At 49.3% G+C, this 22,179-nt stretch overlaps 1 protein-coding gene across 8 annotated transcripts in view; it reads right to left on the bottom strand.

The window, feature by feature from the left end:
• The window catches only part of HIVEP3 (HIVEP zinc finger 3), a 430,983-nt gene that overhangs the window by 149,867 nt on the left and 258,937 nt on the right, over positions 1–22,179 (bottom strand). For 5 of the 8 annotated variants that reach the window (XM_065576909.1, XM_065576910.1, XM_042857345.2 and 2 more), the window contains exon 4: positions 15,425–15,532. The exons of the other annotated variants lie outside the window; for them this stretch is intronic. The gene's annotated coding sequence lies outside the window, so the exon portion shown is untranslated. The remainder of the gene's footprint in view (positions 1–15,424; positions 15,533–22,179) is intronic. 8 annotated transcript variants of the gene reach the window in all.

The raw sequence follows: 22,179 nt of genomic DNA, 5'->3' as shown, positions 1-22,179 counted from the left end.
TTTTGCTCCCTTTATGTGCACTCACTGCCTGAAACTGAGGGACTCTGAATACTTGAAACGCCTACTGAATTCAGAGAGCACTGTAGATACTTAGAGCCCCTCGGGATCCACCCAACTAGAGCTGGAATTGAACAAGTTAACATTCAGCATACTCCAACCTGCCTTCCAAACAGGACAGCATCCAGCCAGCTCGAAATGTGTGTGCTGATGCTTTACCTCCCAGCACCCCCAAGAGCTTTAGGAAGTCACAGGAGACAAAACTGGAGTGATGGACTGAAAATGAAAAGCTGAATCAATAATTAAATGCTGCGGGTCACTGAATTGCACAAATCCGTCAATCTATCTTTTCCCCTCCTTTTAATCAGAAGGGCTGTTTCAACAGTGGGCGGAGTGTTTCTGTAAGAACCATATTACATACCGCTGCCTTGATGCCTGTATTGGGTGGTGTATAAATCAATAATAATAAATCATTTGTAGAACTCTGAGTCATTAAAAGTGTTAAGCAAATGGAATGTCTCCAGAGCCTTGAAAACAGAGTGAGAGACTGATCTGAGTAATTTATTAAAGCGTTTATTAAAATGCAAACTCGCAAAACATCAAATATGTATAGCACAGACAAAACCTCCTTTCCCCTTTCCGGTATCCGACTCTCCACAACAACTACTGAAAAAAAGGCCCTTAAGCGCACGTGTGGATGCACACGCACACACACACACACACGGCCACATGCACGCACACACACACGGGCACACACACACGGGCACACACACCAATACAGGCAGAGCTACCAAAACCCAGCTCGTTATCTGGTAACCCTCTGTCTTCCCTTGGCTGACGTGCTCCCTTTGCTTTGATTCTGCTCAGACTGTAAACTCTTTGTTGCAAGGACCATAGCATGCTTTTTATTTCTCTGTACACTCCTAGCACACCCTGGGTATGATACAGATCATAACTAACCAACCATTAGTAACAATAACAAATAGCAATACCTAGGCCAGGAACAAACTTCTCTTATAATTGTCCCCATAGAGTTTCTTACACATTCCTCTGACAAATGTGGCAACTGATCATTGTCAGCGAGAGGATACTGAGCTAGCTGCACCCCTCGTCTGATCCAGCGTGACAGTTCCTATGTTCTTGGTAGCAGAGTAAGGCGACATACACACGACAGCACTTACAGCGGTGCGCCGCTGGAGCGCTCGCGGTGGAGTCAGAGATGCTGTAAGCCGACGGGAGCCGACACAGCACTGTCCACACCGGCGCTTAGGTCGGTTTCACTTACGTCGTTCGGGGACGTGGATTATTCACACCCCTGAGCGACGTACGTTATGCCGAAGTAACCTGCAGTGTAGACAAGGTCTCCGTATAACCAATCTAGGGTGGCACACAACAGCTGCATGACAGTGCATAAAAATGTTACACAGCAGGTTAAGGCATGAAGAGAAGAGGAAAACTGTGTCTATTTTATACCAAAGGAGGAATTTTAGAAAGGCAGAAATGTAATTGCTCCTGCGGTAATTTAGCCAGGGCTAACATCCTACTCTTGTGAGAAGTGCCAGGGATTGTCAGTGCTTCAGTGTGTGCAAGTACCCAGTCAGGGGCTCCGTTTTATGATACATCTGTAACCGAGGTTTTGAAGTTCTCCAGAGCTCTTCCTGAGCCGGTAAGAGAACACTGTCAGCTTTACCTTTGCACAGGTATTACGCTCCCAGGTTAAATGCAATCCATCCTGAAGGGGACAGCAGCACTCTTTATTGTTTGTGCACTAGCTGCATTGCAAAAGGAGTGCCCGGCAAAGGTACTGACTGTGCTGGAATCCAGCTTAACTGCCTGGATAGCACCACATCTCTCTTGCACATTCCAATTCTCCTTTCTATGCGGTTATCAGTTGAAATGTGCTATGCAGGTACCCAAATCCTGGACATAGTGCACGGCAGGAGCACATGTGCTGTGCACTTCGGAATTTGTCTGGGGCCGGGATGGGGGTAGAGGAATCTTTCTCTGTCCGTGCCCTGGAGCAACTGTGGAGGCACTCTGCAACTATTCCTGCAATCTCATAATTTGAGTCACCTCCTTGCCACAGGCATGACCCCTATGTGGAGGAAATGGCTGATGGATCCACTGACGCCTTCCTGCCCTCCACTCCTTGGTAAGCAGTAGCGTACAGGAAAGTCCACAGGGCTGGGCACCATGTCATGCACACTTCCCAAATCTTGTCCCTCTCCCACAAAGTGACACCACCTTGGTTCCATTGCAATAGGGCCATCTGTGGGCACACATGGGTAGGACATCCATCCCTCCAACATAGCAGCCTATAGCTAACAGGGGCCTAACAAATGCTTTGCTAAACAGACTGAACCTATGCCTTGTAGCGTTTCCCTAATTCAGGGCCCAAATCTGCCACCATTCTGCACATGGACTCCACTGAGTTCAGACATGTTTACTTCAGAGAAGATTTTTTTTCCTCCCCAGAAGAAAATCTGGCTGTTGGTAAGGAATCCTTTCCCATATCCCGAACATGTTCTGAAATACTGTGATAACAGCCCAGCACTGGAGAGACCGAACACAAAGCAGCCCCTTGCCAATCTATCTGGGGGCTTTTGGACGCCATTTCCTATCAGAGTCGTAGCTGTTTCTTGGCTCCCTCAGAAAAGTGGCCAATAAAAATCTCCCGAAAAGACTGTTCCCAATTAAAATTAGCCCCTAAGAAATCAGTATTGTGGCCACTTGCTTAACATATTTCTCCCAAGAAGAATTTATAGTGTTTCCTTGATGAACCCCGGAGCGTAGCCGTTTCCACAATGATTACAGAGAAAGCACCAGTGCCAGAAATAACACTGTTAAAATGGAAACATCCCCTGTGCTCACTCACCCCCCCCCCCATACAGCACAAGCACAGCTACTTTCCAAGGCCAGGAACCGTTCCTCTCAGAGCATCGGAACAGCACAACCACCAGGTGTCCACACTAGGCAAATAAAGAGACCTGATTCTGCAACGGTAGATGCCAGATGAAAACGGAATTAGAATCCCACTATTTATATAGCACTGAGTGCATCTGCATATGTACACTATAAACACCCACCCACATACGCACTTTATAAATGGACATTGTTATAACGGACCGTCGCTGACAATGAACTAAATGCGGCCTCCCAAGCATTAGACTCACTATATTACACCTGGTAAGAGTGGATAGACTCACAACTTATTTTCTGCACTGTAAGGGGCATTTTTTGTCCCTCACATGACACTGACGCAGAAGCAGCGAGGAGAAGTAGCAGATTCACCACCAGCAGTTTAATTTACTTAGTTATTTGACTTCGAACACAGAGAGAACTGCAGCTTCCATTCCGAGCAAAACACTCACAGCTGAAACGGTGCCTGCGTTTTTGGCACCTTCCCCACTCACATCCACATCACTTCCCCACTACAGACAGACCCAGACTGGGGACCCAGGCATGGCCAATACAGGCTGTGGCTACAGTACCTAAAACAGGGCTTCTGGTTTTCAGCATTTCTTTACCAAAAAACAGGAGATAATTCTCAACAAATACCCGTCCAGCTGCAGTCAGCACCCTCACCTCCTTCAAATCCTCTTCCCGACTCATTTCTGTCAGGAAGCGTGCCTCTGATCAATTATTTATTTAAATTAATATTTTTATTCACTGAGACCTCATCTAGTCACCTCCTGACCAGATTTATAGCACCCCCCAGTACTCCCCCACCTTGTTGGGCTCTCCCTAACTCACTGTGCTATCTCAACATTTTCGATTGTTAGCCCTTCCAAGCCGAGGCATTGTCAGTTTGCTTTTAGAGGGTCTTGTCACCCATTTGGCCACTGTATAAAGCAAGGCCCCCTGATTCTCCTATCCTTTTTCACAATGCGTTTGTTGGAAACTAGTTTAAAATGGCAAGCTATTACTTTCAAGGTGAGGGATTTCCCAGTCCTGCTTGGGAGCTAGAGGGCGCCGGGGAAGCCATGTGGTGTGAGTCAGTCAGCAGACAGCCCCTCTGGATAGAATCAGCGTCAGCCTTAAAGCAAGATGGGGCGAGTTGTGCCTCGCTGCAAGCAAGAGCAGCCAGTTTTCTCCCTGGTTTGGGGTTCTGGTTCTGAATGCTCAGAAATAAAGTAGTGCTATGTGGCAGATGCCCAGCAGGATTTTTGCTTTTCTCTAGCTTCTCTGTGCATGTGCTGCAAACATAACACACGTAAGCAAGTGTAGCAGAACTGGGTTCAAACTGAATAACAATGTCCAAGTATGTTTTCTGTGGTGATTCTTCATAATTCCCATGATCCACAGGCAACAGCTTCCCAATGAGAAATGGGCTGGAAGCCGCATGCAAATGGCTTCTGAGGGCCACATTATGTGAAGTGGAGCGCAAAAAAAGTTGGGCTTTTCTGATTTTTATAGTCACATATTTGCTTGCCTTCACTCTACTTCTACCCATCGTTACCTGTTTACTTGGAAATATCAAAAACCTTGTGTGTACATTTTTGCATATCATATCTTCTCTTGAATAACTTCGGGTTTTGATTAATGCAAATATGATCACAAAATATTTTCTATCTTTGTAGCAAATACCCACAGGTGAATGATAGATCAAAACATTCAGGCAACAGACCATGTACGCTGGCAATGTATTACCGGCAGAATCAAAAATAAATCGTACTCCATGAAGATAGTATGGCAACCAACCCTCATCTGGGAATTTCCCTCAACTTCTTTAAAAAGCTACGCTCTGCATAATGAATAATAAAACCAATACTGCCGACTTTTCTCAGGCCAGAGAAAAGCAGCGCAGCACTGACATTGGATTCCTTGATTTGGCAAAAATGGTCTCAGCCTTCCATGGGGCACTGTCTCTGCCTGTAAGCAGTGCAATTTAAAACAGGTGTAGGAGAGCAATCAGGATTTCGTTGTAATCAATATTCCTTGCATAAAAACGACTATTGCAGTAAAGGTGCAAAACACAGCGGTAACCAGATAATTACTGTGCACCAGATTACTGTGAAACACTGTAATATTTTAGCGGCGAGGCTGTGCCCCTGAAGCACAGATCTGCACGTGGGCAGCTCTGGGAGGCACTATGCTTCTATGAGCCAAAACATCTCCCCAAAGTCCCTGGTGGAGCAAGAGGAACATACCTGCTATGGCACTGATTAGGAGAATTCTGCACATCTCCCAGCCAGCCCCACTGGCCACTATAGGGAAGGGGCCAGGCTTTTCTGCAGGCTTTGGGGTAGTTTGCATGTCAGGGGGGACTAAAAGAGAGCGTTTCCTGCGTTCAGGAGAGCTCCTGAACTGCAAATGTGACCAGTGTCTGCCTGGAAAGTGTGGGGGGAAGGCTTCTCATGCTGTTTCTCTAAAGCTGTGCATGTGTGGAAATGCCAGCTCCAGTACAGCCCTTGATGAGCAAACTAAGCTGATGATTAAGGCTAAGATTTTATCACAGATATTTTTAGTAAAAGTCAAGGACAGGTCATGGGCAATAAAAAAAACTTCACGGAAGCTCGTGACCTGTCCCTGACTTTTACTAAAACTATCCATGATAAAATGGGGAGCCACTGGGCAGCTTTGGGGGCCAGCTGGGAGCTGTGGGGTCCCCCGTGACTTCAGCCTGCGGTAGACAGGAGCTTTGGGGTACCCCTGCTGCCCGTGGTGGCCAGGAGCTGCGGGGTACCCCCACTACCCTCGGTGGCTCAGAGCTCGGGGGTTCCCCGCAGCTCCCAGCCGCTGTGGGCTGAAGTCACAGAGGTCTTTGGAAGTCACGGATTCTGTCACTTCCGCGACGTCTGTGACAGAATTGTAGCCTTACTGATGATCTTTTCCGTACTATAGTTTCAGCAGTTAGTTACAGCTGCTCACTGTAACACACAATGTTTAAAATAATATTCCTTTGCCATTTATCTAGCACTCTGAACCCTGGGATTTCAGAATGCAGATTGTGAATGGAGTCTGGCAACACCCCTGAGAGGTAGTGAAGTGTTATCCCCACGCTACAGACCTGGAAGCTGAGACACAGGCCATGGCTACATAGGGAAATTGACCAGAAGAGCTATTGCGGAATAAATTATTCCAGAATTGCTACCAGACTGGGCATATTATTCTGGAATAAAAGTAATTTTTATTCCAGAATAGAGTGTCCACACAGGCAACTATTCTAGAATAGTGACTCTGGTCAATTTCCCTTGTAGACAAGGCCATAGAGTGGTGAAATGACTTCCCCCCAGTTACACTGTTAGTCTATGACACATACACTCTAACAACTCAACCATAACATATGAGCTTGATGCAGGAATTACTGAATGAAATTCTCTAGCCTGCATGATGCAGGTCAGACTAGATTATCAGAATGGTCTGTTCTGGCCTTGGAACCTATGAGCTGGGAACAAAACCCAAGTCTCCTGATTTCTAGTTCTGTGCTTTAACCACAAGACCATCCTGCACACTTTAAAGTGACTGTACTGACCCAGGTCTACGGGTGCTTGGCTGGGAAAGGGGAGCTTATCATAGGGTTTTGTTGCTTTTATTCTAGACAAAGAAATACATGAGTGCTACAGGCATGTTTGTGGGAGGTAACTTAACACACATCTTGACTTCCATTCAGTACAAGGAAAGCTCTGCATTCTTCTGTAGATATACACAATCCCATTTTCATTTACGGTTCTGGTCTGACCTTTCAGTGCACTATTTTATTCAGTTTCTCTAATTCTAAAAAAAGGAGCCATCTTCTATTTTCAAACAAACAAATCCTTCTTTTCTTTAAAATGTACAAACCCTATTATATTTTATACGGTGGGTTCTTCAGCTCAAATATAAACAAAATATTTCCCCTCCCCCTAGCAACCCCAGTTTCCTCCCTGCAAAAAAAAATCTCTCAGTTCAGATCATTACTCAGGTTAGGAAGCCAAGTTTCAAGCTCAGGCTCGATCAAAAGGCTTTCCCCCACTGGTTTCCCCTCCTCCAAAGAGAAGCTGCTATGAACAACCCTTCTGAAGGGGCGAATTCAGAACAGAAATTCTATATAGTGCTTAGCCCAGTGTAGAGTGACTACTACTTCTCCTTCAGCTGTAGGGGTCACCTCTCAACCCTCCTACCAAGAAAGTTAACAGCCCTAAAATTATTCTTTTCTGTTTTAAAGGTTAAGGGCCAGACCCACAGCTAGTGCAAACAGGCAGAGCGCTAGTGACTTCAGCGGAGCTCTGCAGATTTGCACCAGCAGAGAATCTGGCCTTAGATTAACTGTAATTCTCCTGCAGCGCGGCTGATGCTGGCTTGGGTTCACTAGCCAGGTGCCGAGTGTTAGTTTAGCTAAGCTCTTCTAACTGAAAAGGAGAGAGAAACTGGAGATTGCTTTACTTTCTTTAGGCAACAGATAGTTCATTATTTCTCCCCAACATTTTATGAAAATGTTTCTTCATTTTTATTTTTGAATCTTCACATTTTTGTCTCATCTTCGCCTTTACTGGTTTTTTAATTGACATTACTAGATTTCCTCAGAAGGAAACAAAACCAGAAAATAGAAGAAAGGGCAGGAGGAAGTGAATGAAACCCGTGGGCAGCTATTTAAAGAGTCAGTGACGCCTCATGGAAAACTCTGAAACACATTCCATCTAGCAACAATTCTGCTGCTCCAGCCTCAGGTCAGTTATTTGTTTTCCTTGGGTTCCTTATAATTAGGGTGACCAGACAGCAAGGGTGAAAAATCGGGACAAGGGATGGGGACAAGGGATGGGGATGTCCTTATAAAATCGGGACATCTGGTCACCCTACTCATAATGTGGGACACTGGCATGGAAAGACCTCTGTTTCTTGAGACTTCATCCACTTGTGCTGCTCATTCCCCAGCCAATGCTGGGATATGGTTTGCAGTGTCTGAATCATCTCCTCAGCTCCCGGAGGGGAGGTCACTGGCAGAGTGGGATTTCACGTGTGGGGTGGGGCTTAGCTAAAGAAACACAGAAACTCGCAGGAACAGAGATGCACCTATTAATAAAGAGCGAGGCAGCAAAATATGAAAGCAGGAGCTATGGCAGACCTGCCAGGTGTCATACATGCATCATGCATGACACACGCACATTTGGCAGTTCTGTCAGGCCTGTCCACATATCTGGTAAAGAGACTCCTCTGCTGCATAGTACCTGTAGCTGGGGGTAAGGGGCACTGAGCTGCAAGGCAGGAGATGAGTCTGACTTCCCATCCATTCCCTGTGTGCTCTGTACATCTCACAACCCATATTCTTAACTAAGCCCTTGGTCCCCTACCTAGGGAGGCAACTATCATTCATGTACGTTAAAGATGAGGTCACCTTAGGCCAGAGGTGGGCAAACTGCGGCCGCTGTCCTGCCTGGCCCCCAAGCTCCCAGCCTGCCCCCCCCCCCCCCCCCGCTGTCCTTCCCCTCCCGCAGCCTCAGCTCACGTGCCGGTAGCGCGGTGGCATGGCTGGCTCCGGCCGGGCAGCGTGGCTCAGGGGCAGATTTAACAGTGAACACAGGGGGCCCTGGCACGGGGCCCCCCCAACAACAGGGGGCCCCAGAGCCGGGCACTTGGGCAGCTCAGCACCGGCGCAGCCCCCATGGGGGGGAGGGGCTGCACTGCGGGGGCAGGGGAGCAGGTGGGCAGTGCGGGTGGTGGGAGCGTGGGGAACGCGGGTGGAGGACTCAGGTGGAGCAGCTTTGAAGGGGAAACGGCCACTTCTCTCCGGCTGCACAGCTGCCCCTGCTCCTCCGGAGTCCTCTGCCCATGTTCGCAGGGCCACACTCCAAAAAGAGCTGGGGGGGTCCCAGGAGGGGGCGGTCAGGGGACAGGGAGCAGGGGGGGTTGGATAGGGGGTTGGATCCCAGGGGGCGGTTAGAGGCAGGGATCCCGGGAGCGGGTGGTCAGGGGACAGGGAGCAGGGGGGGTTGGATAGGGGGTGGGATCCCAGGGGGCGGTTAGGGGCAGGGATCCCGGGAGGGGGTAGTCAGGGGACAAGGAGCAGGGGGGCTTGGATGGGTTATGGGTTCTGAGGGGGGCAGTCAGGGGACAGGGAGCAGGGGGGGTTGGATAGGGGGTTGGATCCCAGGGGGCGGTTAGAAGCAGGGATCCCGGGAGGGGGCGGTCAGGGGACATGGAGCAGGGGGGGTTGGATGGGGGGTGGGATCCCAGGGGGCGGTTAGGGGCAGGGATCCCGGGAGGGGGCAGTCAGGGGACAGGGAGCAGGGGGGGTTGGATAGGGGGTGGGATCCCAGGGGGCGGTTAGAGGCAGGGATCCCGGGAGGGGGCGGTCAGGGGACATGGAGCAGGGGGGGTTGGATGGGGGGTGGGATCCCAGGGGGCGGTTAGGGGCAGGGATCCCGGGAGGGGGCGGTCAGGGGACAGGGAGCAGGGGGGGTTGGATGGGGGGTGGGATCCCAGGGGGCGGTTAGAGGCAGGGATCCCGGGAGGGGGCGGTCAGGGGACATGGAGCAGGGGGGGTTGGATGGGGGGTGGGATCCCAGGGGGCGGTTAGGGGCAGGGATCCCGGGAGGGGGCGGTCAGGGGACAGGGAGCAGGGGGGGTTGGATGGGGGGTGGGATCCCAGGGGGCGGTTAGGGGCAGGGATCCCAGGAGGGGGCGGTCAGGGGACAGGGAGCAGGGGGGGGGTTGGATGGGGGGTGGGATCCCAGGGGGCGGTTAGGGGCAGGGATCCCGGGAGGGGCGGTTAGGGGACAGGGAGCAGGGGGGGTTGGATGGGGGGTTGGATCCCAGGGGGCGGTTAGGGGCAGGGATCCCGGGAGCGGGCGGTCAGGGGACAGGGAGCAGGGGGGGTTGGATGGGGGGTGGGATCCCAGGGGGCGGTTAGGGGCAGGGATCCCGGGAGGGCATGGTCAGGGGACAAGGAGCAGGGGGGCTTGGATGGGTTATGGGTTCTGAGGGGGGCAGTCAGGGGGCGGGAAGTGGGAGGGGGCAGATAGGGGGCAGGGGGCTGGCTGTTTGGGGGGCACAGCCTTCCCTACCCGGCCCTCCATACTGTTCCACAACCCCGATGTGGCCCTCGGGCCAAAAAGTTTGCCCACCCCTGTCTTAGGCAGTGCTTCTCCTGTGACAAACCCAAGTCTTATCCATTTTACCACATTGCCTTTAAGAATGGATGCACAAAATTATGTGCTTGGCTATCCTGTCTTGAACTACTAGACCACACTCTGCTCCCGGGGCCAAGAACAGAACTTGGGAATCCTGGTACCTGCTGTCTCACAAATAGCTGTCTAGCCCACTGGCACAGTGTGTCAGTCTTCCTCTGCAGCGGGGTCCACTCAGAGGAGAACAGCCTACTTTCACCACCAATTGCTCAAGTAAAAGAATTCTGTGGTGTGAATCAAAGGGCCTGAGTTCAAAACCTGTTAGCAATCTGTGTGGATAATAAAAGCATGTGGTCGTGGAATTAAAGACAGTATCAGTTTTGTCCTCATGAGCTCTGCAAGGTAGGAATCTACCCCAATGCAGACTTGCTACAGAGCACAGGAGCGGGATTTCCCGTTGGTGCTCCCTAGCAGATGGGCAGCAATGGGGTCCCTTGGTTGGATGTGGGAGCACGGTAAGAAGGAGCTTAGGGAGCCATTGGGTTTCTGTGGAAAAAGGCAAAGGCTGGTTCTACTTGGAATCTGCTGATTCCCCCTCTCTGCCCCTCCCCCCCCCCAACGCTCCTAGTTGTACCATCAAAATAGAGAACAAGTGTATCTGTTCCTAAGCACATCAAACACACCCAAGACCTCGAAGCAACCATACTGCAAAACCCCAAATCCAACGTCTGGATCCCACTGGACCAGCCAATTTTGGCTCCAACGCCCAGAATTCTAATACCTGCATAACGAACAAGTCTAGTCACTCCTGTGCACCAACACATCGGAACCCCAATGCGTCCTGGTGCAACAATGCTGCAAAAACCTGGATCCACAGGTTCTTTTCCCGGAGACCTTCTAAAGTCTGCAGGAAGAGCCAGCTGCGTTTGGGGGCAGTGGTTGGGGCCGGGAAGCCATGGATCCACTGAAATGGAAATTTTGTTTCCATAGAAAACTTTTACACCCTATGTATCAAGTTTATCGTGAGTTTGAACACGGCACGTGCTGAGCTCCTAGAGTTTGCCACAGAAACTGGTGCACTTGTGGCAATGACAACTCCAGACCTGATTCTCCTCTCTTGCACCTTGTCGTTATATACACCTGAGCAATGTGGATGTAAAATGCCCACCAGATTCCTCACACTTTCACACCAGCGGTGGCATTTTACACTTAACTTTACCCAGGTGTTGTTGGGGCGTGGGTAAAATCTTGCTAATTGTTTCCTCCCAGTCAAGAGCTGCTGAATGGTTACTTCTCAAACTCTCCAAAAGAATAGTGCCACAATTCAGTAAAGTTTTGTGCAACTGAAATCAAGGGGTTAGAAAGGAAACATTTAGGCAGCCTTAGATTGGTTACCATTGAGCCCGCTAGGGAAAAAAGCTTCTCAGAATTTTTTCCATCAGATGTCGGTAGCTTTACGTACTCAAAAGGTTCCTCTGCTCAGCCTCACTGGGAACCTTCTCAGCCTTGCACAGCAAATAACCTTCCCTCGCCCTGTGCACAAGGAAATCTTGCTCACCTGGTGCTACGGAAAGCTTTCTGCATACAGAAATGGACTAGCATGTTGAGAACATGGCTAAATTCAAGCACCTGGGAAAGCCAATACTACAGTATCTGTGCCTGGCCTGGGGTTAAAGGGAGAGTCTTTGTCTTGGCTGCCATCTGAAATGCTGTGATCTGGTGGGGAGTGAAGGTTTACTGCACATTTACTTTCACCAATGGTTTGGAGCTGGCCGAATAACCCCCAGTCCCTTTAACATGCACCATCCCTGATACACATGGCTTTCCTTGACTCAAGTTAAAAGGCTCACCTTATGCAGGGCTGTAATTAGAGCAAGGTTGGATAAAAATCTCCTTCTGATTACTGCAATGATTATATTGACCGAGACCCCGAGAGGCTGCCAAGAGCAGGTGAATTCGATTTGTGCAGCGGTGGGAATGCTGGTCACAACAGTCCTCTTATAAGAGGGAACCCAGGTGAGAAATCCATCACTCCAGCACTCCCAGATTATTAAACTAAAGGTGGGAAGAACTCAGCAAGCGTAATGGGTGGAACGGAAGAACAGAATAAACACTACCCCAGAATCCTGACTGGCCCTTCTGACTGCAGATCCCAGCAGAACAATAAAGACCTGCTAACAAGCAGCCTTTTAAAAGTGAGAGACAATGTTGTTTAATGTATATTTAAAATAAATTACTTGCCTTTCCAGAACTTTTTTGAAAACGTGAACCTGTTGCCAAGAAACAGAACCCTTTAAAACAATCTAGAAATGGCAAGTCCACCAAGACACTTTTCACATTCATGTAATGTAGCCAGGAGTTCATAGAATATCAGGGTTGGAAAGGACCTCAGAAGATCATCTAATCCAACCTCCTGCTCAAAGCAGGACCAATCCCCAGACAGATTTTTACCCCAGTTCCCTAAATGGCCCCCTCAAGGATTGAACTCACAACCCTGGGTTTAGCAGGCCTAATCCTCAAACCACTGAGCTATCCCATTAGGATGGTAATGCTCCCCTAAGTGCACAATCAGCAGGAGCCTTGACAATTAGAGGAGACAGAAGAAACTAGAGGAAAACTAGCTATTTCAGTGCAAAAGGAGAGTGCCCAAAACAACTGTGGGAATTCACCAGTGACGTAATGCAGGGAGTTCTCAGGAGATCTAGCACCAACTTGAGGGGATGGTTGGGGTGATTTCCCAAACCCTGGTAGAGTCCCCGCTTCTCTGATTACTGCTAGACCATCCATGTCAGAGACACCTTATCCCTGGCACTCAGGAAATATTTCTCAACATCACATTTGCTTTTGCCTTTGGAATAAACATCAGGTATTTTCAAAACATTTTCTCAGAGGATTCTCTCCTTCGGATCCCACTAGAAGTCCCGTGTACATAATCTCACACACACTGCAAACTGTGCTAGCTGAATACCAGGCTATTCTATCAACAGCTCTGTATACTTTTTCAAGCGCAAACTCTAAACATTTCAAAGTTTGTTTGCCCAGTGGTTCTGCCTCTCTCCTTAGTTGTGGCCATGAGAACGTGATTTGTTTAAATGGGAAAACAAACAAGCAGAGTTTGCAGTCCCTCTCTCCGTTTCCTCTGCCACACTTGCAGTTGGGGCATAGGCTTATCAGGGCAGAGGGGAAGGAAAATTTGTGGGAGCTCCTTATTGAAGTACCAAGAGTATATCAGCTGCAGCCGTGCCTGACAATATGCTGCCGGGGCACATACCCATTTCTTAAATAAGCCATGTCTGACACAGAAATCAGAGAGATCCATATTGTAGATAAAGATTAAAAATAATCTATTAACAGTGCAAATTGTTCAATCTACTTCTCTAACACTCCAGCAGCCCTGCCCGGAGATGAACGTGAAGTCAACAGAGTCCAAACATTTTCCACAGGGGGAACTCTGGGAAAGCATCACTCCAAGTGAGAGCAGAGTGTCCCAGACTGCATGAACGTAAAACTGCCACAAGGACAACTTTAGGGGGTTTACAGCTTCCCCAGTACGTTAATTAGTTAATAATTCAATTAGGACTTTTCATTTTGATGGAATTAGACAATTAGAGTTTCTCTACCAAATTGTTTTATTTTACTTTTTTCCTTTTCTAAATAATAATTTAAATGAATGTTGTGCTGGAGAAAGGAGTCAGACTGAAAGCCCGGGAGAAAGAGGCTCTCTGTCCACAGAACAGGAGCAACCCAGAAAATGAGAGCATACGTTCCCCTTGTTCCACCCCCACCATTTGTCCCTCAATCCTCCACTACGTTTCCTTCTGAGGCTGAGTGGGATTCACTCAGTGCCCCTCTGCTGAGGCTGTCAACAAGGGGGCCAGTTAGTGCCATTATAGTAGGTTTTTTGGCTTTTGAGATGCCCTATCATCACCCTCCACTCCTCGATTCATTTCAGGCAGGCTACAGTTTTACTCCTATCAGAGAGTTGGATTCTGATCACGCTGTGTATATCATTCTACGGGAAACAGAATGTAAAGTTTCTACAGCACTGAGATTGTGTAAACCCAGCAGACAATGACAACTAATAAGGAGCATTAGTAGGTCTCTTCTGCCACATGTTCTAGGGGATCTCTGAAACATACTAATACAAGTCATGTCAAAAGGGACAAGAGCCATAAAGGAGGGGATGCTGGAGAGTCCAGATGCCTGCTTTCCAGATGATAAAGGCTAAAAGTGTCCCTGCCTGCTGACAATGGTAATGTTCAACAGATGAAGTAAGTGCTCAGAAGCCATGAACTACCTATCAGCAGTAGAGCAGAGTTCAGATTCTGTTGCTGATGCTGCAAGTCATGTCAATTGCCCCAACCATTTTCACTTGCCAGAGTTTAACTGGGCCAGAGACCCTTTTGTGGTAGCTGCACAATTAGTTCCAATTGTCAAAGCCTCAGAAAATGGAAAGAAAAAAAAACCCAGTCCTTCCTATCAACACCGTATCTAGAATAAATATCCACACATTTGCATGCAGCAGTTCAGTGCATGTCTGCATTTCAGAACACACTTTTGGCTGCACCACAGGCACGATTCATTTCCATTGAGAAGGATTAGGGAGCTTAAATCATTAGAGCTCATTTACATAAACTTAATACATTTTTAAAACTGCCTCGTTTTATGCTGATGTGGAGGTGTTAATCTCCAATGAAATATTGAAAAGAATAAAATGCCCAACAGGTTAGCCCTCCAAAGGCCCTTTACTCCACTATTCTAGCAGATTTTGCCACTCTCTCTTACTGCACTCGTCCTGCAGATATTTTCGGTCTCAGGGTTTGGAAAGTTGGTCTGAAACAAAGCCTCACTGCAGAACTTTGCTAAAGTAGTTGCATATTGTAATCAGATGTTGCATGACAGCATCCCCATTATTTGCCACTTGCTTTCTTCTACTAACAACCCCTCCCCCTCCAAAAAAAACCCAGCCATTCCAGACTGATGGCTCCCAAGCTGCCAGTGCTACCCGGTACCACCAGTGACAGTCCCGGACAGGACTCCCCGAGAACATCAGTTATACATGCACTTCAGTTAACATTCAAACTGCAGTTTATTTATTTGCCAGCATTGGCGCTTGGGCTGCCTGGCAAAGGATCAAGAGAAACAAGCCGTTCATGTTTACAGTCTACAGGAGTCCTACATCCAGTAACTCCTGGTTACTCACTTACGGTGACCTCATCGGGGAGACATGCCTGAGTGTTACAACTGCCCTTAATTCACTTCTGCCCAATCTGCTGCGCCTCCCCACCCACCCCCCTCTGATCTGACCACAGCTGATAAAAAGGAAAGAAACCTTCCCTGAACATTCATTGCCTAGTATGAAGCAATCAGGATTTCATTACCTGCATCGACTCGGCTCCTATGCCCCCTGGACTGCAGCCTTCTCTCTCTCATGACTGTGCCTTGTAAGAGACAGGAACCCTGAGTCTCCAGGGGGATGTTCTGATGGGCTGTAATAGAAAAGGTTACTTTAAAGCTCCTTATTTGGGCAGTGATGTAAAGGGAAGTTGTTCAGTGAGCACCACCCACTTTTTCCATTCACTACACATTGTTTCCTGTTGTCAAGCAGCTGCTGTGGCTTTCGATACAGACAAGGGAATCCTTCAGCCCTTGGCTGGCTCTCATGCATTGCACAACTTGTTAACAGCGCATTACTGACACAACCATCTCCTGGGCCAAACGCCTTATACTTTGAGCAAACATTTCTTCCTTTCAAAATTTGCAAATCTTGACCATAGACACTGACATAAAAATCTCTCTCTCTCTCTCTCTCACACACACACAAGCACCCCGCCCCTCCATCACAAATGCTCATTTGTTGGCAGAGGCTAGTGCCATCTGAAAGTGCCTAAGTGAGACTGTCATGACAATCGTTCTCAGAACCAGTCTGCAGCAGTGGGTAACGATCAGACTGCATCTCACGGCAAGTCTCTCCTAAGGAGTCTGCCCTGCCTCTGGACTGTAAGGTGCTCAGATACCAGGCTGACAGGTGCTATATAACAATCTAAACTGAGTGAGACAGAACAAGGATTGTCTGTCCCAGCAAGAATCACTCGCCAAATTCCAAACCCAACAAGAAACTAATGGGCTATGGGGCCAGGGCTATCTGCAGAAGAGCCTCTCTCAGGGACAAGTATCAGAGGGGTAGCCGTGTTAGTCTGAATCTGTAAAAAGCAACAGAGGGTCCTGTGGCACCTTCAAGACTAACAGAAGTATTGGGAGCATAAGCTTTCGTGGGTCAGAACCTCACTTCTTCAGATGTCTCTCAGGGACAGACTCTCTGATAAGCGATGGGTAGATTAGCCCGAAGCCAACCCACTTTGGTGTACTGGCTACCAGCTGATGGGACTGGCCCTGTGGCTCAGTGCTAGGGAGCTGAGCTCCTCCCGTGCCAGCTGTCACTCCCCGGGCAGCCTGGACAGCAGTGCTGAGTGGCTGCTGTGGCCTCTGGCGCTTGCCTTACCTCAGCCAAATCCCAACTGCACTTCCCAGGAGGACACAAGCTGAGAGCAGAAAGCAGCCCCCTGGAGATGCCCCGCGGGCACCAGCAGCTCTGCTCAGAGCGCTGCAGGCAGCAGACCCGAGCCCTGTGCAAGCAGAGGCGCTGGGAGAAGCGAGCAAAGGGAAAGCAGAAAACAATCGGAGTGTGTGTGTGTGTGTGCGCCTATCCCCCCCCCCCCCGGCTCTGGCGTCTCCCCCTCTCCATCCTTCTCAGCCTGCCCCATCCCCACATCCTCCTCCCCCGCTCCTCTTCCCCATCTGTCCGCCCCGTGACACGCGCCCTCCCACTTTCGCTCCGGTTTGTTTCCCCGCTCGGCGGGGGCTCAGCCCGGCCCCCGTGTCCCGCCCAGGCCGGCCCGCAGGGCGCACTCCCGGCGCGGCGCGGGTCCCCACGAGGCCGGCAGAGCCGGGCAGGGCTCCGGCGAGGGGCTGGCTGCAGAGCTGCGCCTGGCGGACACTGCCCCGCTCCCGCCCGGGGGGAGTCTGAAGGGAGCAGCCGGGCTGGGGCAGGAGGACTCCGACCCGCGGAGCGGTTATCACCCCGGCTCCAGCTCCAGCCCGGGGCCGGGGGCAAGGCCTGGGGATCGGAGCCGTGGAAAAGGGGTGATTTTAACACGTGTTAACTGAGACGTGCCAAACAGCCTGGGCTGGACGAGGCAAGGGGTAGTTTTACCAGGTGTGAGCTGGCTCCCCGGATTTATCCCGAGCAGCTAACAGGTTAAAACTACAGCTTGCCTTACACTGGGATCTGGACGTTTCTAAGCTGACCCGTGTTAACCTACGTTTTTCTTAGTGTAGACTTGGCCTCCGAGGCAAAGGTTGGAAGATGTGAAAATGCCGCCGCTCTCACTCTGGGTTAGGCTGTCTACTCCCCTGGACTCACAGGCTCTTCTCCTGCAGTGTTAACAGGAGAGCCCCTCACACCCCACTGCAGTGATCATTTACATCAGGCTTCCCACCACCGGACTGGTGAAAAACAGAACAGGCCCCTTCCAGGGCTCACAGCAGCACAGCATAGAAGCCACCTGCATCTGTCAGCCACTTGGCACCTCCCCTGCCTAGCACAGGACACACACCGTTACGTTTATTGTATGGCAATATCATAAGGGGACTCGTACCAGAGCTTCCGCTGACCCACCACTAAGTCAAGCCCGCAAAGTCCCCAGTCTGCGCCCACCGAATCACTTGCTCTATGCTGTTTAGCCAGTGCTCTCCCTTAAACAGATCCGGTGCCAGTCCGTATGCTGGGCACTCACGCAGCGCTCTTGAGCCATTGGGAAGTACCACGAGGCTATGCCATGCTTCCAGCCTGGCTTCCACTGTGTGTAGGATGAACCAGGGAGGGGAGAGTCCTGCTGGGAGCAGGAAAGTCTGAAGCCATTAACATTTGGTTACACTACTAGTTCCTACATTACATTCATTGCAGCCTGCAAGCCTCTCTGTGTTGCTTGGCCCTGCCATTCAATGAGAGCACTGTGTGCCTTATGAAAGCAGAGCAACTTACCTACAAGTGTGAGAATATCTCTAGCATGCCCTGGTCACACATTAGCCACAGCTGTGGGAAAGAAGCCAGACTTCCAATTTCATTTTCACTCAGATTTTACATGTGGAAGCTTTCACAAGCGATGACACAATGATGACACCAAATCAGCTTTTCCACAGAATTGCTGCATGAACTCTTGAGGACACTGAACGCAGCCCACAGACAAAAAGCTGTGGGATACCCGTGTGCCTGACTGTAGCAGGGCAGTCACCCTGCTCCGGCCCTGAAAGGGTTAAAAGACAGTCCTTGGAGAGGGCTGGGGCTGAGAGCCAATAACAAGAGGCTGGGAGGCAGCCAATCAGGGCCAAGCTGGGCCCTATAAAAGAGCTGCAGGGGCAGCTGGCAGAGGTTAGTCTCACTCCAGCCTGAGAGTGAGAAGGACTTACCTGCCTGGGAGACCAGGGTACCTGAGACAGAGCAGGGCTGGGGAAGGGCAAGAGCAGCTGGGGAGCTCCAGCCTGGCAACTCCCCAGGCTGAGGCCTAAAGAGGTACTGGGGCTGCAGAGGTGTAGCCAGGGGATAGGCAGAAGCAGCTGGTCCTACCCCATTGCCAGTGATGAATGGCCATTACAGACTGCGTCTGCCCCAGAGAATGGGGGCTGGATGGTGACTGGCAGTAGCTACTTAGGCAAGGTGGGTATAGAGGGTTGGGGGTTCCCCTGGGAAGGGAGACCCAGAGTGTGGGGGTACTATAGGGGGCAGAACCCCAAGGTAAGGGGCACTGGGGTCCTGGAGGGACACAGGGCCTGTTGGCAGACAAGACACTGGCTAGCTGGAGGTGCTCTGGGGCTGGAAAAGAGCTAATTCCTGGACTGGCTAGCAGGAGGTGCCATGGCAGCGAGTCAGCGATCTGCTATGCTCCCCTCACAAGCTAAACTGTGTGAATGGGTAGTGTGCCTGGGCTGTCCTCAGCAGAGCGCACGTGGCCTGGAAAAGTGTCAAAACTCATCCTTACTCCTGTGGTTTGGCCTTACTGGAAACTCCAAAATACTGCCACAACATAAACCTCACTCTAAGGAAACCCAAGACTAGGAGTTCGTAGGGTTTCTTTTCTGGACCTCCTCTGTCCTAATTATCTACACCCCAAAGAGGCACTCAGACCCTTTATAGTCTGGATGGAGCTAACTGGACTGCCACAGCCAGCATGACTCAGCAGTAAATACCCTGAATCTTAACACCAATTTTTAGCACCTTCAGCAATTGAACAGAAGAGCCCTGGATTCCTATGTGGGGTTTTAGAGGCTGTTGCTGTTGTAGATTAGTAAAAGGCACGTTGGGTGGATGTACAATACATGCACATTAAGAGGCCCACTGTATAATAGCTAATAGATTTTAAGAGGGGAACTCATTCAGGGGGATTTGGCATTATACTTGTGAAGTGCTTTGGGGGGGTTAAGGCATTGCCACTGGTGCCCATAGCTGAACTGAAAGGATTATCTTTATCTTTATCTTTACGGGTGCAGAGAAAATGGTCCATTGTAAAGAAAGGACGTGGCTGCAGTAAGACAAAAGATCAGCCAAGGGAGACCTGTGTGGGCTTGTTCCTGTTCCATGTGGTGATGGCAATGGATTTCAATGGGTGTTTTTAGTGGCTCCCATATATGATCAGGTTTCCAAGATGATGGACAAAATGTATGGATTCAAGTCCTGAGATGATCTCTGAGGACAAAGCAACCAAATGTTGAGCTTTGAATGCAGGCAGCTGTGGGAAGTCAGGGTTTTTACAAACCACAAGAATAGCTTTGTATCTAAGACCAGCACTACACTTAAAACTTTTGCCAGCATAGTAATGTTGGTTAGAGATGTGATTATTTTTTTTACAATATTTCCCCATAGCGCAGACATAGAGATACAGGAAAAAAGTGCTTTGGCCAGTAGAGCATATTTTGTTCAGGAACCAGTATAATCTGTCCTAGCAAAGCAATCTTTTTGCCAGGGTAAGCTATGTCCACATGAGGAGGCTTTGCTGATAGATTTATACCTTTATAACTATACTGGCAAGCTTTAGTTTTTCTAGCCTAAACTAGGCCTAAGACAAATATCCGCTATTTTAAAAATCATTGTCAAGCCTTCATGCCCATCCCTCTGCAGGCTTTCCAGTATCAGGGCAGCATTAAAGCTGTGGGAGGTCCCTATAATGGAAATAATGACTCTGACCGGCAAACAGTAGGAGATGCTTTTCTGGATGGCCATCAGTGGAATTGTATTTCTGTTCAGTAAATAGAAAGTAGCTCTTCAGGAAAATTAATCATTGGAAATCTACCACCAAAACCCCCCGCTGCCCTGTCCCCAGTCTGACACAGCACAACTTCAACCCCCAAATGCTTCAATATCAGAAATGACAAAACAGTGGCTAAGTGCACAGCAGAAATGCATCTGCTTTGTGTGTGTGCACTGACTAATACCTCAGGGCTCCAACTCAGCTCCTCTCCTTCATGGCAAAAAGGAGAGTTAGCCTGTTGAAAGAGGGGTGGTTCTTATATTTAATTGTACACACCTACTCTCTCTGCTAAATTCACACTTGATGGAAGGGGGTGCAGCTGCAGTGACTTCAAGAGAGTTGCACCCATTTACTGATAGCCATGGTGTGAATGGGACCTGTCTCTCCAAAGCTGGATAAGTGGCAAAGCCTTCACTGCAGACATGCCACACCAACCAGAAAGATCCTAAATCAGCAAAACCGGCAGGGCAGTTATAGTGTAAAATGTGACTTGGTGAATATTTCCCCTAACACCGACTCGTCCAGATTAAAATAACTCCATCACAAGATCAGCTGTCCCAGGGGCCAGAACTGGAAACCCCACCTAGTACCTGAATCCAGCTTCTCGCCAGTTAATAAATAAATGAGGCTGCGTCTGGAACTGAGCTGAGCGTTGTGGTGTTCTGCCTGAGACAGAGCAGAATCCACGCTGCTTCCTCATAGCAGAATCAGCCCCGCAGAGCCAACGGGAGTACGAACATATGTGTGTCACTGACGGTGGCAGACATGGCTCGAAGCTGCACAGGGCAGATATGGGGAGCAGTTCCTTTTTGAACTAAATACACTTTAGTATTTGCATATTCACAGAACAAACTTGGTGCAGCTCTCACGCGAACACGTTGAGAAACACGAGGATACCTAACACGCAGATGTAACAGTCAGTTTGGTCTATCACTGACTCGAAGGCAGTGGGAGGAAAAATCAGTTGTATCCCTATCATTTTGTAAGGTTCTCAGATACCATGGTGATGAGTCTGGTAGAAATGACTTGATTAGATTAGCTAAGTAAATAGACAGACTCCCTCTGAAGCACCTGTGATTCTCTTTTCCTTCCTCTCACATAGGGCATGCTGAAAGGGTCTCTCAGGAGCCACTTGTTAAAATTCCACCTCCCAGTTTGATGGGAGGTGAGGAGATAATTGTGTTGCCTGTGATGGGAGTCCTGCCCTCTCTGGATAGTACTGATAAACCATCCCCACCTGAGAGCACTTAACCCCAGGGCTCCTAAAAGACAGGTACTGAAAGGTGAATTGTTTGCCTTTGGAATGCATCGTATTACACCACGCATCAGCTCTTTTCATGGCATTTCCCAGGAGAAGATACCATCCATAGACCCTCTCTCACAAAACACACACACATCACTCCAAGCTGCGGTCAATTGGACTCTGTGCCACACTGCTCATAAAGTCAGTCTATTTTTCAGCTGAATAGTACAAACATCTCATCAAAGTGCAATTAATACAAATGTGTTTGCCCAGCGGGTTTGCCTCTTTCCCTGGTTGGGAGAAAGTGTTTTTGTTTAAATGGGAAATTAAAGGAAAATTCCCCAGGGACTCGCCTCCTCCTGTCTGCAAACCTCAAGGATACATGGGGTTTAACAAAGGCTAAAGGTGAACAGCTTTATGGGAGCCCCTTGTTAACATAGCGGCAGTGGGAGACTGCCCTCCCAACAGGAACACTGTCCACAATTCCACTATGGTTAAAATAACCACACTTTACTTCACATTTGAAGGCTAGACTTTTCTCTCCCCTAAGCATTTTGACAAAGTTGCCAGGGAATATCTCCTCATACCC

This window comes from Chrysemys picta, chromosome 23 (genome assembly GCF_011386835.1).
Source record: "Chrysemys picta bellii isolate R12L10 chromosome 23, ASM1138683v2, whole genome shotgun sequence".
Classification (NCBI taxonomy): Eukaryota; Metazoa; Chordata; order Testudines; family Emydidae; genus Chrysemys; species Chrysemys picta.
Note: the sequence above shows the minus strand (reverse complement) of the source record. Positions and strands in the feature narration are given on the sequence as shown.